Source organism: Triturus cristatus, chromosome 7 (genome assembly GCF_964204655.1).
Source record: "Triturus cristatus chromosome 7, aTriCri1.1, whole genome shotgun sequence".
Lineage (NCBI taxonomy): Eukaryota > Metazoa > Chordata > Amphibia > Caudata > Salamandridae > Triturus > Triturus cristatus.
The window spans coordinates 1,775,868,742-1,775,880,705 of record NC_140590.1 but is presented as its reverse complement, the minus strand read 5'-3'; positions in this window follow the sequence as shown (position 1 = coordinate 1,775,880,705).

The window sequence follows — 11,964 nt, the reverse complement described above, 5'->3', positions numbered from 1 at the left end:
ATGACCTAGCTCCCCTCTTGCCTTACATTGAAGGACTTGACTCCCACGCATGCCTTACAGTGAAGGACTTGACTCCCCCTCTTGCCTTACAGTGAAGGCCCTGACTCCTGCTCTTGTCTTATGTCTTCTTGGAATCTCCATCAGACTTTCTTCTGCTGCAGGAGCATTCTATGCCCACCATATGCCATTGCAGCCTTCCCCTTGCGTAGAACAGTGATTGGCCCTAGATTGCTGTGGCACAGCCATCAGAGTCTGCCTTCCTAATCCGAAGCCAGCGCTGTCACCTTAGGACTGGAGGTACGAGTGCCGTGCGGGACGTGATGGTAAGTGTCTATTTGTTTGATGTTGCAACACCTGGAGCTGGTTCGCTTATTTTCCAGTGGTTGCCGCCAGCAGAGCATTGCTCTGCTCCTTGTCACAGCTAAGAATAGCTCTACTGACCCTCGTGCCAACCAGTTAGGCAATGATCCTTGTGGTGCAAGAGCTCTATACAGCACCTTGAGGAGGCCGAGAGGCCCTGTGCCCTCACCTCTGGAATGATCTGAGATCTGATTTGGCCTCTCTTGATTCTTTAGTGGACCATGTGTGGGCACTCTTTACTTCCTTCTTTAATGCTAGCACAACACTTGGAGTAGAGGGCGGCCCAAAGTCAGTAGTACCTCAAACAAAACAGTGAAGCAATGATGCCTGACTGGGGACTTTCCAAGAGAACAAGGTTGCATCACGAGATATCACTTTCAGCACAACAAATAGATCCCAGACTAAAAGAAAAGAGAACATTTTGAGGTGTGATATTGAATTAATTGAAACCCCCCCCAACCCATTTCTGAAGAAAATTGTAAAATTGAATGCGAGTTCCTCAGTTGAATGACATCCACCACCGGTACTTGTGAGGACAGTGGTGCACATTCCACTGGTGGATCCGACTGCGAGTCAGGATTTACTCCAGAATTAACAGGATTTTTCTAATACCATCTCAATGAAAACCAGACCCACCTAATAAGGAAAAACATGCACCCTGTGCAGAGACAGACAGTGTGGAGCAGATCTGAGGTAGAGATGGGTGGGGAAGAGTAACCCTCTAGAGTGCAGCGGCAGCGTAATATCCACCCAGGATCTGCACTGGACTTGATGGTATCTGATAAAGATGTGGAAGCAGATTTATCCAGGGTTTACTCTGGTGCAAAGTCAATAAAGTGGTGTAAACCGGTGTAAAGTCCTAATAAAACGGGAAAGTTGCCAAAAAGTAACCCAAATCACACTTCATGATACTTTGCGTCAAAGGAGCATTCCATGGGTGGTACATGCCTTTTCACATGCAACGCTCACATCAGATTAGACCCACTGCCCTAAAAATGATAGACCGGGCTTTGCATCAAGATATAACACCTCCTCAGAGGAAGCGTTATGAAGGAGAAATGGTTTAATTTGCTCAAACTTTTTCAAAACTTCATGTGTGCTGTACGGTACAGCACACATCTAATAAGGGAAACGATTTAAAGTGAATCTAAGAAAAAGATTTTGTACTGGAAGTTTACCCTTCCAGTACAAAGCCTGTACTTGACCTAATGTGCACACACTTGCACTATGGCGCAAAGATGTGTGCATGGTGGAAGGCAGTCTCAAAGAACTTAAGTGCAGGGAAAAAGAGAATGTCTTTGTAGATATGGGCTCTTCCGCTCTCCTCCTCTCACACAACGCAGCCCAATAAGTTTGGTTGCTGCGTTGCGGGATATATTTGTAAATCTGCCCTGTGATGTCCTAGAAATGGGTCAGTTGAGTCCCACCCTTTTCAATCTCTATGTGGCTGCCCTGGCAGGCCTCGTGCGTTGCTTTGGCGTTCAGGTGTTATCATATGCTGATGAGACGCAAATTATCGTCTCCATCTCCAATGATCTGCAATGGGTACCGGGGAGGTTTAATCAGTGTATGTCCAGCATTATCTGCTGGATGAAGGACAACTCACTGAAGATTAACGCACGCAAGACTGAAGTGCTGGTGATTGTTTCTCAGAACTCCATCTGGTCAAGCTCTTGGTGTCCGGCGGTCTGCAGACCCCTCCTTGCCCCCATTAGGACAGCCAAAAACGTGGGGGTCATCATTGATGACGCTCTGAGTTGTGACACCCAGGTCAGTTGCACGGTCAGCACTTGTTTCTACATCTTGAGGATTCTGAAAAAGGTAATTCCTTTTATTCCTCCTCAGCGGCACCAGTCAATTATTATTGCCCTGGTCACTTCTCGGCTGGACTACTATAACGCTCTGTGCCTGAACATCAACAGTGTTTCCCTTAACAAACTTCAGGTGGTACAGAACGCGGCGGCCCGTCTTATCCTGAACATTCCCAAGCGGCTGTCCGTCAGGGACGGGATTCTGTCCCTTCACTGGCTTCCCAGCAGGAAACGTATCTGCTTTAAGGCTCTGTGCGTGGCATTTAAGGCCTTGCATATTCAGGGCACCTCACACTTGAAGTCTCTCTTTTATTGGTATGTTCCGGGAGGCAACTGAGATCCTCCTCAGAGACTAAAACTCGTGATCTCTCCATTTCGCAGGACCCAATGGGGTGGCCGCTCTTTTTCGGTAGCAGCCGCTCATGCTTTACAGTGAAGGACGTGACTCCCACTCTTGCCTTACAATGAAGGCCCTGACTCCCCCCTCATGCCTTACAGTGAAGGACCTGATTTCCGCTCATGCCTTACAGTGAAGGGCCTGACTCCCGCTCATGCCTTACAATAAAGGCTCTGACTCCCACTCATGCCTTACAATGAAGGCCCTGACTCCTGCTCTTGCCTTACATTGAAGGACCTTGCTTCCCCTCTTGCCTTACATTGAAGGACCTGGCTCCCCCTCTTGCCATACATTCAAGGACTTGACTCCTGCTCTTGCCATACATTGAAGGACCTCACTACCTTCTTACCTTACAATGAAGGACTTGACTCCCACTCATGCCTTACAGTGATGGCCCTGACTCCCCCTCTTGCCTTACAGTGAAGGACCTGACTCTGCCCTTGCCTTACAGTGAAGGACCTGGCTCCCAACATATGCCTTACAGTGAAGGTCCTGACCCCCACTCATGCCTTATAGTGAAGGACGTGGCTCCCAACATATGCCTTACAGTGAAGGTCCTGACTCCCACTCATGCCTTACTGTGAAGGGCCTGACTCCCGCTCATGCCTTACAGTGAAGGATATGACCTCCCGCTCATGCCTTATAGGGAAGGACATGACTGCCACTCATGCCTTACAGTGAATTACCTGATTCCCGCTAATGCCTTACAGTGAAGAATATGACCTCCCGCTCATGCCTTATAGGGAAGGACCTAACTACTGCTCTTGCCTTACAGTGAACCACCTGACTCCAGCGCATGCCCTACAGTGAAGGACCTGACTCCTGCTCTTTCAGTACATTGAAGGACCTGACTCCCTCTCATGCCTTACAGTGAAGGACCTGACTCCCGCTCATGCCTTACAATGAAGGCTCTGACTCCCGCTCCTGCCTTACAATGAAGGCCCTGACTCCTGCTCTTGCCTTACATTGAAGGACCTTGCTCCCCCTCTTGCCTTACATTGAAGGACCTGGCTCCCCCTCTTGCCATACATTGAAGGACTTGACTCCTGCTCTTGCCATACATTTTAGGACCTGACTCCCTTCTTACCTTACAGTGAAGGACTTGACTCCCACTCATGCCTTAGGGTGCAGGACCTGACTCGTGCTCTTGCCATACATTGAAGGGTCTGACTCCTGCTCATGCCTTAGGGTGCAGGACCTGACTCCCGCTCTTGCCTTACAGTGAAGGACTTGACTCCCAGTCATGCCTTACAGTGAAGGACTTGACTCCTGCTCATGCCGTACAGTAAAGGACTTGACTCTGCTCTTGCCACACAGTGAAGGACCTGACTACCGCTCATTCCTTACAGTGAAGGCCCTGACTCCTGCTCATGCCTTAGGGTGCAGGAACTGACTCCCGCTCATGCCTTACAGTGAAGGACTTGACACCCACTCATGCCTTACAGTGAAGGACCTGACTCCTGCTCATGCCTTACAGTGAACGACCTGACTCCTGCTTTTGTCTTACAGTGAAGGACCTGACCACTCATGCCTTACATCCCACTAATGACTTACTGTGAAAGGCCTGACGTCTGCTCATGCCTTGAAGTGAAGGACCTGACTGCCACTCATGCCTTACAGTGAAGGACATGACTGCCACTCATGCCTTACAGTGAATGACCTGACTCCCGCTCATGCCTTTCAGTGAAGAATATGACTCCCACACTTGCCTTACAGTGAACGACCTTACTCCAGTGCATGCCGTACAGTGAAGGACCTGACTCCTGCTCTTTCAGTACATTGAAGGACCTAGCTCTCGCTCATGCCTTACAGTGAATGCCCTGACTCCCGCTCATGCCTTACAGTGAAGGACCTGACTCCCGCTCATGCCTTACAATGAAGGCTCTGACTCCCGCTCCTGCCTTACAATGAAGGCCCTGACTCCTGCTCTTGCCTTACATTGAAGGACCTTTCTCTCCCTCTTGCCTTACATTGAAGGACCTGGCTCCCCCTCTTGCCATACATTGAAGGACTTGACTCCTGCTCTTGCCATACATTGAAGGACCTGCCTCCCTTTTTACCTTACAGTGAAGGACTTGACTCCCACTCATGCCTTACAGTGAAGGCCCTGACTCCCCCTCTTGCCTTACAGTGAAGGACCTGGCTATGCTCTTCCCTTACAGTGAAGGACCTGGCTCCCCACATATGCCTTACAGTGAAGGCCCTGACTCCCACTCATGCCTTACAGAGAAGGTCCTGACTCCCGCTCATGCCTTACAGTGAAGGACCTGGCTCCCACTCATGCCTTACAGTGAAGGACCTGACCCCCACTTCATGCCTTACAGTGAAGGACCTGACTCCAGCTCATGCCTTACAGTGAAAAATCTGACTCCTGCTTTTGTCTTACAGTGAATGCCCTGACTCCACTCATGCCGTACATCCCACTCATGCCTTTCTGTGAAGGGCGTGATGTCTGCTTATGCCTTAAAGTGAAGGACCTGATTCCTGCTCATGCCTTACAGTAAAGGACATGACTGCCACTCATGCCTTACAGTGAATGACCTGACTCCCGCTCATGCCTTACAGTGAAGGATATGACCTCCCGCTCATGCCTTATAGGGAAGGACCTAACTCCTGCTCATGCCTTACAATTAAGGATACGACTCCCCCTCTTGCGTTACAGTGAATGACCTGACTCCAGCACATGCCTTACAGTGAAGGACCTGAATCCTGCTCTTTCAATACATTGAAGGACCTGACTCTCGCTCATGCCTTACAGTGAATGACCTGACTCCCGCTCATGCCTTACAGTGAAGGACCTGACTCCCGCTCATGCTTTACAGTGAAGGACGTGACTCCCACTCTTGCCTTACAATGAAGGCCCTGACTCCCCCCTCATGCCTTACAGTGAAGGACCTGATTTCCGCTCATGCCTTTTAGTGAAGGGCCTGACTCCCGCTCATGCCTTACAATAAAGGCTCTGACTCCCACTCATGCCTTACAATGAAGGCCCTGACTCCTGCTCTTGCCTTACATTGAAGGACCTTGCTTCCCCTCTTGCCTTACATTGAAGGACCTGGCTCCCCCTCTTGCCATACATTCAAGGACTTGACTCCTGCTCTTGCCATACATTGAAGGACCTCACTACCTTCTTACCTTACAATGAAGGACTTGACTCCCACTCATGCCTTACAGTGATGGCCCTGACTCCCCCTCTTGCCTTACAGTGAAGGACCTGACTCTGCTCTTGCCTTACAGTGAAGGACCTGGCTCCCAACATATGCCTTACAGTGAAGGTCCTGACCCCCACTCATGCCTTACAGTGAAGGACGTGGCTCCCAACATATGCCTTACTGTGAAGGGCCTGACTCCCGCTCATGCCTTACAGTGAAGGATATGACCTCCCGCTCATGCCTTATAGGGAAGGACATGACTGCCACTCATGCCTTACAGTGAATGACCTGATTCCCGCTAATGCCTTACAGTGAAGAATATGACCTCCCGCTCATGCCTTATAGGGAAGGACCTAACTACTGCTCATGCATTACAATGAAGGATATGACTCCCCCCTCTTGCCTTACAGTGAATGACCTGACTCCAGCGCATGCCTTACAGCGAAGGACCTGAATCCTGCTCTTTCAATACATTGAAGGACCTGACTCTCGCTCATGCCTTACAGTGAATGACCTGACTCCCGCTCATGCCTTACAGTGAAGAACCTGACTCCCGCTCATGCCTTATAGTGAAGGACGTGACTCCCGCTCTTGCCTTACAATGAAGGCCCTGACTTGTGCTCTTGCTTTACATTGAAGTACCTGGCTCCCCCTCTTGCCTTACTGTGAAGGACCTGTCTCCCACTCATGCCTTACAATGAAGGCTCTGACTCCCGCTCATGCCTTACAATGAAGGCCCTGACTCCTGCTTTTGCCCTACATTGAAGGACCTTGCTTCCCCTCTTGCCTTACATTGAAAGACCTGGCTCCCCCTCTTGCCATACATTAAAGGACTTGACTCATGATTTTGCCATACATTGAAGGAACTAGCTCCCCCTCTTGCATTTCATTGAAGGACTTGACTCCCACTCATGCCTTACAGTGAAGGCCCTGACTCTGGTCTTGCCTTACAGTGAAGGACTTGACTCCCCCTCTTGCCTTACAGTGAAGGCCCTGACTCCCCCTCTTGCCTTACAGTGAAGGCCCTGACTCCCCCTCTTGCCTTACAGTGAATGCCCTGACTCCCCCTCTTGCCTTACAGTGAATGCCCTGACTCCCCCTCTTGCCTTACAGTGAAGGACTTGACTCCCCCTCTTGCCTTACAGTGAATGCCCTGACTCCCCCTCTTGCCTTACAGTGAAGGACTTGACTCCCCCTCTTGCCTCACAGTGAAGGCCCTGACTCCCGCTCCTGCCTTACAGTAAAGGACTTGACTCCCCCTCTTGCCTTACAGTGAATGCCCTGACTCTGGTCTTGCCATACAGTGAAGGACTTGACTCCCCCTCTTGCCTTACAGTGAAGGCCCTGACTCCCCCTCTTGCCTTACAGTGAAGGCCCTGACTCCTGCTCTTGTCTTATGTCTTCTTGGAATCTCCATCAGACTTTCTTCTGCTGCAGGAGCATTCTATACCCACCATATGCAATTGCAGCCTACCCCTTGCGTAGAACAGTGATTGGCCCTAGATTGCTGTGGCACAGCCATCAGAGGCTGTCTTCCTAATCCGAAGCCAGCGCTGTCACCTTAGGACTGGAGGTACGAGTGCCGTGCGGGACGTGATGGTAAGTGTCTATTTGTTTGATGTTGCAACACCTGCAGCTGGTTCGCTTGTTTTCCAGTTGTTGCCGCCAGCAGAGCATTGCTCTGCTCCTTGTCACAGCTAAGAATAGCTCTACTGACCCTCGTGCCAACCAGTTAGGCAATGATCCTTGTGGTGCAAGAGCTCTATACAGCACCTTGAGGAGGCGGAGAGGCCCTGGGCCCTCACCTCTGGAATGCTCTGAGATCTGATTTGGCCTCTCTTGATTCTTTAGTGGACCATGTGTGGGCACTCTTTACTTCCTTCTTTAAATGCTAGCACAACACTTGGAGTAGAGGGCGGCCCAAAGTCAGTAGTACCTCAAACAAAACAGTGAAGCAATGATGCCTGACTGGGGACTTTCCCAGAGAACAAGGTTGCATCACGAGATATCACTTTCAGCACAACAAATAGATCCCAGACTAAAAGAAAAGAGAACATTTTGAGGTGTGATATTGAATTAATTGAAACCCCCCCCAACCCATTTCTGAAGAAAATTGTAAAATTGAATGCGAGTTCCTCAGTTGAATGACATCCACCACCGGTACTTGTGAGGACAGTGGTGCACATTCCACTGGTGGATCCGACTGCGAGTCAGGATTTACTCCAGAATTAACAGGATTTTTCTAATACCATCTCAATGAAAACCAGACCCACCTAATAAGGAAAAACATGCACCCTGTGCAGAGACAGACAGTGTGGAGCAGATCTGAGGTAGAGATGGGTGGGGAAGAGTAACCCTCTAGAGTGCAGCGGCAGCGTAATATCCACCCAGGATCTGCACTGGACTTGATGGTATCTGATAAAGATGTGGAAGCAGATTTATCCAGGGTTTACTCTGGTGCAAAGTCAATAAAGTGGTGTAAACCGGTGTAAAGTCCTAATAAAACGGGAAAGTTGCCAAAAAGTAACCCAAATCACACTTCATGATACTTTGCGTCAAAGGAGCATTCCATGGGTGGTACATGCCTTTTCACATGCAACGCTCACATCAGATTAGACCCACTGCCCTAAAAATGATAGACCGGGCTTTGCATCAAGATATAACACCTCCTCAGAGGAAGCGTTATGAAGGAGAAATGGTTTAATTTGCTCAAACTTTTTCAAAAATTCATGTGTGCTGTACGGTACAGCACACATCCAATATGGGAAACGTTTCAAAGTGAGTCTAAGAAAAAGATTGTACAAAGCCCGTACTTGACCTAATGTGCACACACTTGCACTATGGCGCAAAGATGTGTGCATGGTGGAAGGCAGTCTCGAAGAACGTAAGTGCAGGGAAAAAGAGAATGTCTTTGTAGATATGGTGCTCTTCCGTTCTCCTCCTCTCACACAACGCAGCCCAATAAGTTTGGTTGCTGCGTTGCGGGATTTATTTGTAAATCTGCCCTGTGAAGTCCTAGAAATGGGTCAGTTGAGTCTCACCCTTTTCAATCTCTATGTGGCTGCCCTGGCAGGCCTGGTGCGTTGCTTTGGCGTTCAGGTGTTATCATATGCTGATGAGACGCAAATTATCGTCTCCATCTCCAATGACCTGCAATGGGCACCAGGGAGCTTTAATCAGTGTATGTCCAGCATTTTCTGCTGGTTGAAGGACAACTCACTGAAGATTAACTGTTTCTCAGAACTCCATCTGGTCAAGCTCTTGGTGTCCGGCGGTCTGCAGACCCCTCCTTGCCCCCATTAGGACAGCCAAAAGCGTGGGTGTCATCTTTGATGATGCTCTGAGTTTTGACGCCCAGGTCAGTTGCACGGTCAGCACTTGTTACTACATCTTGAGGATTTTGAAAAAGGTCATGCCTTTTATTCATCCTCAGCAGCACCAGTCAATTATTTTTGCCCTGGTCACTTCTCGGATGGACTACTATAACGCTCTGTTCCTGAACATCAAAAGTGTTTCCCTTAACAAACTTCAGGTGGTACAGAACGCGGTGGCCTGTCTTATCCTGAACATTCCCAAGCAGCTGTCCGTCAGGGACGGGATTCTGTCCCTTCACTTGCTTCCCGGCAGCAAACCGTATCTGCTTTAAGGCTCTGTGCGTGGTATTTAAGGCCTTGCACATTAAGGGGCACCTCACACTTGAAGTCTCTCAATGGTATGTTCCAGGAGGCAACTGAGATCCTCCTCAGAGACAAAAACTTGTGATCTCTACATTTCGCAGGACCCGACAGGGTGGCCGCTCCTTTTCGGTAGCAGCCGCCAAGTTATGTAATGCCTTACCCATTTACATTTCTAATGTGGACTCCTTCTTGGCTTTTAAAAAACATCTGGAAACCTGAGTCTTTTCATCTTAGTTCTTGGCTGCTTGGCTGCCTCTCATCTGGTGTCCTCCTGGCCTGCTATAGCGCCTTGACACCTCCAGGTATTAGTGGGCTTTACAAGTTCTATCCTATTGCTGCAGCGTGGAGTGCAAAATCCCTCCCTTCGTCACAGACCAAAGATCTCACACACGTGTGGGAGGCGATTATCTTCCAAACGCGGGCATGAGAAGGAAATACCACTTTACCCTAATGAGTGACAAATCTACACAACCTTCTGATACTCATTAGGCCCTGAACTTCACCTTTAGTATTCTTCTCATAAATCGGGATGGATCAGTTAGTTGCTGATTTAGCTCAATTTCTAATTCTCTAATTAACCTTTTCGTTAACACATTTCAATGAATAAACAACCCAACTCATTTCTGTAGATATTCAATTTAAATCTTTATATTAATATTGCAAATTAAATCATTCATTTGATCAAGTTGCCATTCATATTTACCTATTCTGGCTAAATGTTGTCCTCTATGTCAAATCTGGCAGTCTCGCAAATCTATGCCCATCAAATTTAGTAAATTCAGTTCATCAGGAGTTTGGGCATTAATTCAGTCCATCAAAGATTCAGGCAAACAGCTGTCCTGCAGTCTCACCATCCTCTCCGTCAGCATAACGTCAGGAAATCGAGAAAGGCCAGAAACGAACCCGCACCAACCTCTCTATTCTACCATAATTTATAGTAAAAATCATTGACAAATTGTATCGAAAACGGGTCTTCAAATGTTCTGATTGGTCAATTGAAATCGTCTGACAGGATTCCCACCAAAATAAAGTCTCTGAGGTTATTATACTTGATTGTTCCGGTTTTTAGAAGCACATTATTGTTCTTTCAGAAAAGCTGGCTTGTGTCCCAGGGCAACCTTGAAGGGTACAGTCTGGTTAGGGTCATGACGAGGCCACTGTTGCTGGCCTCAGCACAGGCGCACTTCACCCAAGCCTTGTTCGGCATTGGCAGTCGGGTTAGGCACCAAAGGCAGCCATTATACGACAGGCCCAAATGGTCAACTTAAGCAAAAGAAACACAAAACGTAATTAATACATAGAAATGACTGAATAAATGTTATTCCCTAACTAATACCCATATGTGTGTATTTATCTAGCATTAAGCAACACCAAGCGGGTTTATACTTAAAAAATAAAGCACAAATTACAAAAACATCACAAAAGCGACATATATCATGCAATATTCTAATTGTCTATCATTAGTATGCATACATATTTTAGTTTACAAATTAATAAAGTCATGCAAAGCAATCCCACGTGTATTTCAGTCATTAATAAGGTTGATTAGTTAATTCCACTTCAATCCATTAATTTGATTATAATTAATTAATTAATCTAATTAATAAACATGCAAAGTGGGGTGGGTCCACAAAATGTTTGTATTACCCGCTCCAGCAATCCCCCCTTTGGTGATTTTATCACCATACCACCCAAAAATGTTGTTCTGTCTTACGGAATCTTTAAAATGTTTTCTTGCTCTTAATCATAATTCAGTTTCACCTACGTCTTCTCTTTTTGCTGATTCGTACATAGTCTCCTTCCACTCCTCCAATTCTATCTCCTCAACTTCCCTTTCTTGTTTCTTATCTTTTCTTTTTGATTTTTTCGCTTTTTACTCTTTTCTTGTTTTTATTCTTCTTACAACAAATACAACCTAATCTTATCACTAAAATTATGCAAATTACACATGTTAATGGGAACAATATTTTGCCTACAAATGTAATACCAAGCTTTACTAAGAAATTTTTAATAGCAGCTATTTTCTTTCCAATCTTTTCCCAAACACCTTCAACCTCCAGTGGTACTATTTCATCATGCAATTCAGTAATATTCTTAATATAAATTTTCAGATCTTTGCTTTCGTCAGGAATGTAAGTACAACAATGTTGAACCTTCAGCATTCCACAGACTCCACCCTCTTTTGCCAATAATATATCAAGGGCAAGTCGATTTTGCATTACCATAGCACGCATGGCAACCATTTCAGTGTTTACCAATAAAAATCCTCCAGCGGTGCTTGTTGACAAGCGATCCACCACTGTTGATAATTTTCTAATTTTGTTTGCATTCAGAGTTATTCCCACTGCTGGTATCAATGCTTCAAAAATGTCACCTACAATTTCTGCCCAGGATTCTCTCTTACTCCTCGCTACATGATTACTTAAACTATGTACACCATCTTCTCCTCTATCCATATGAACATTTTTCGGAAAGACCAGGCCTATGTAACATGTGCCATACCAATGGTCTGGCAAACGATAATATGCCCTGTTCCCACAAATAAAATATAATCCAGGAAAGACTGG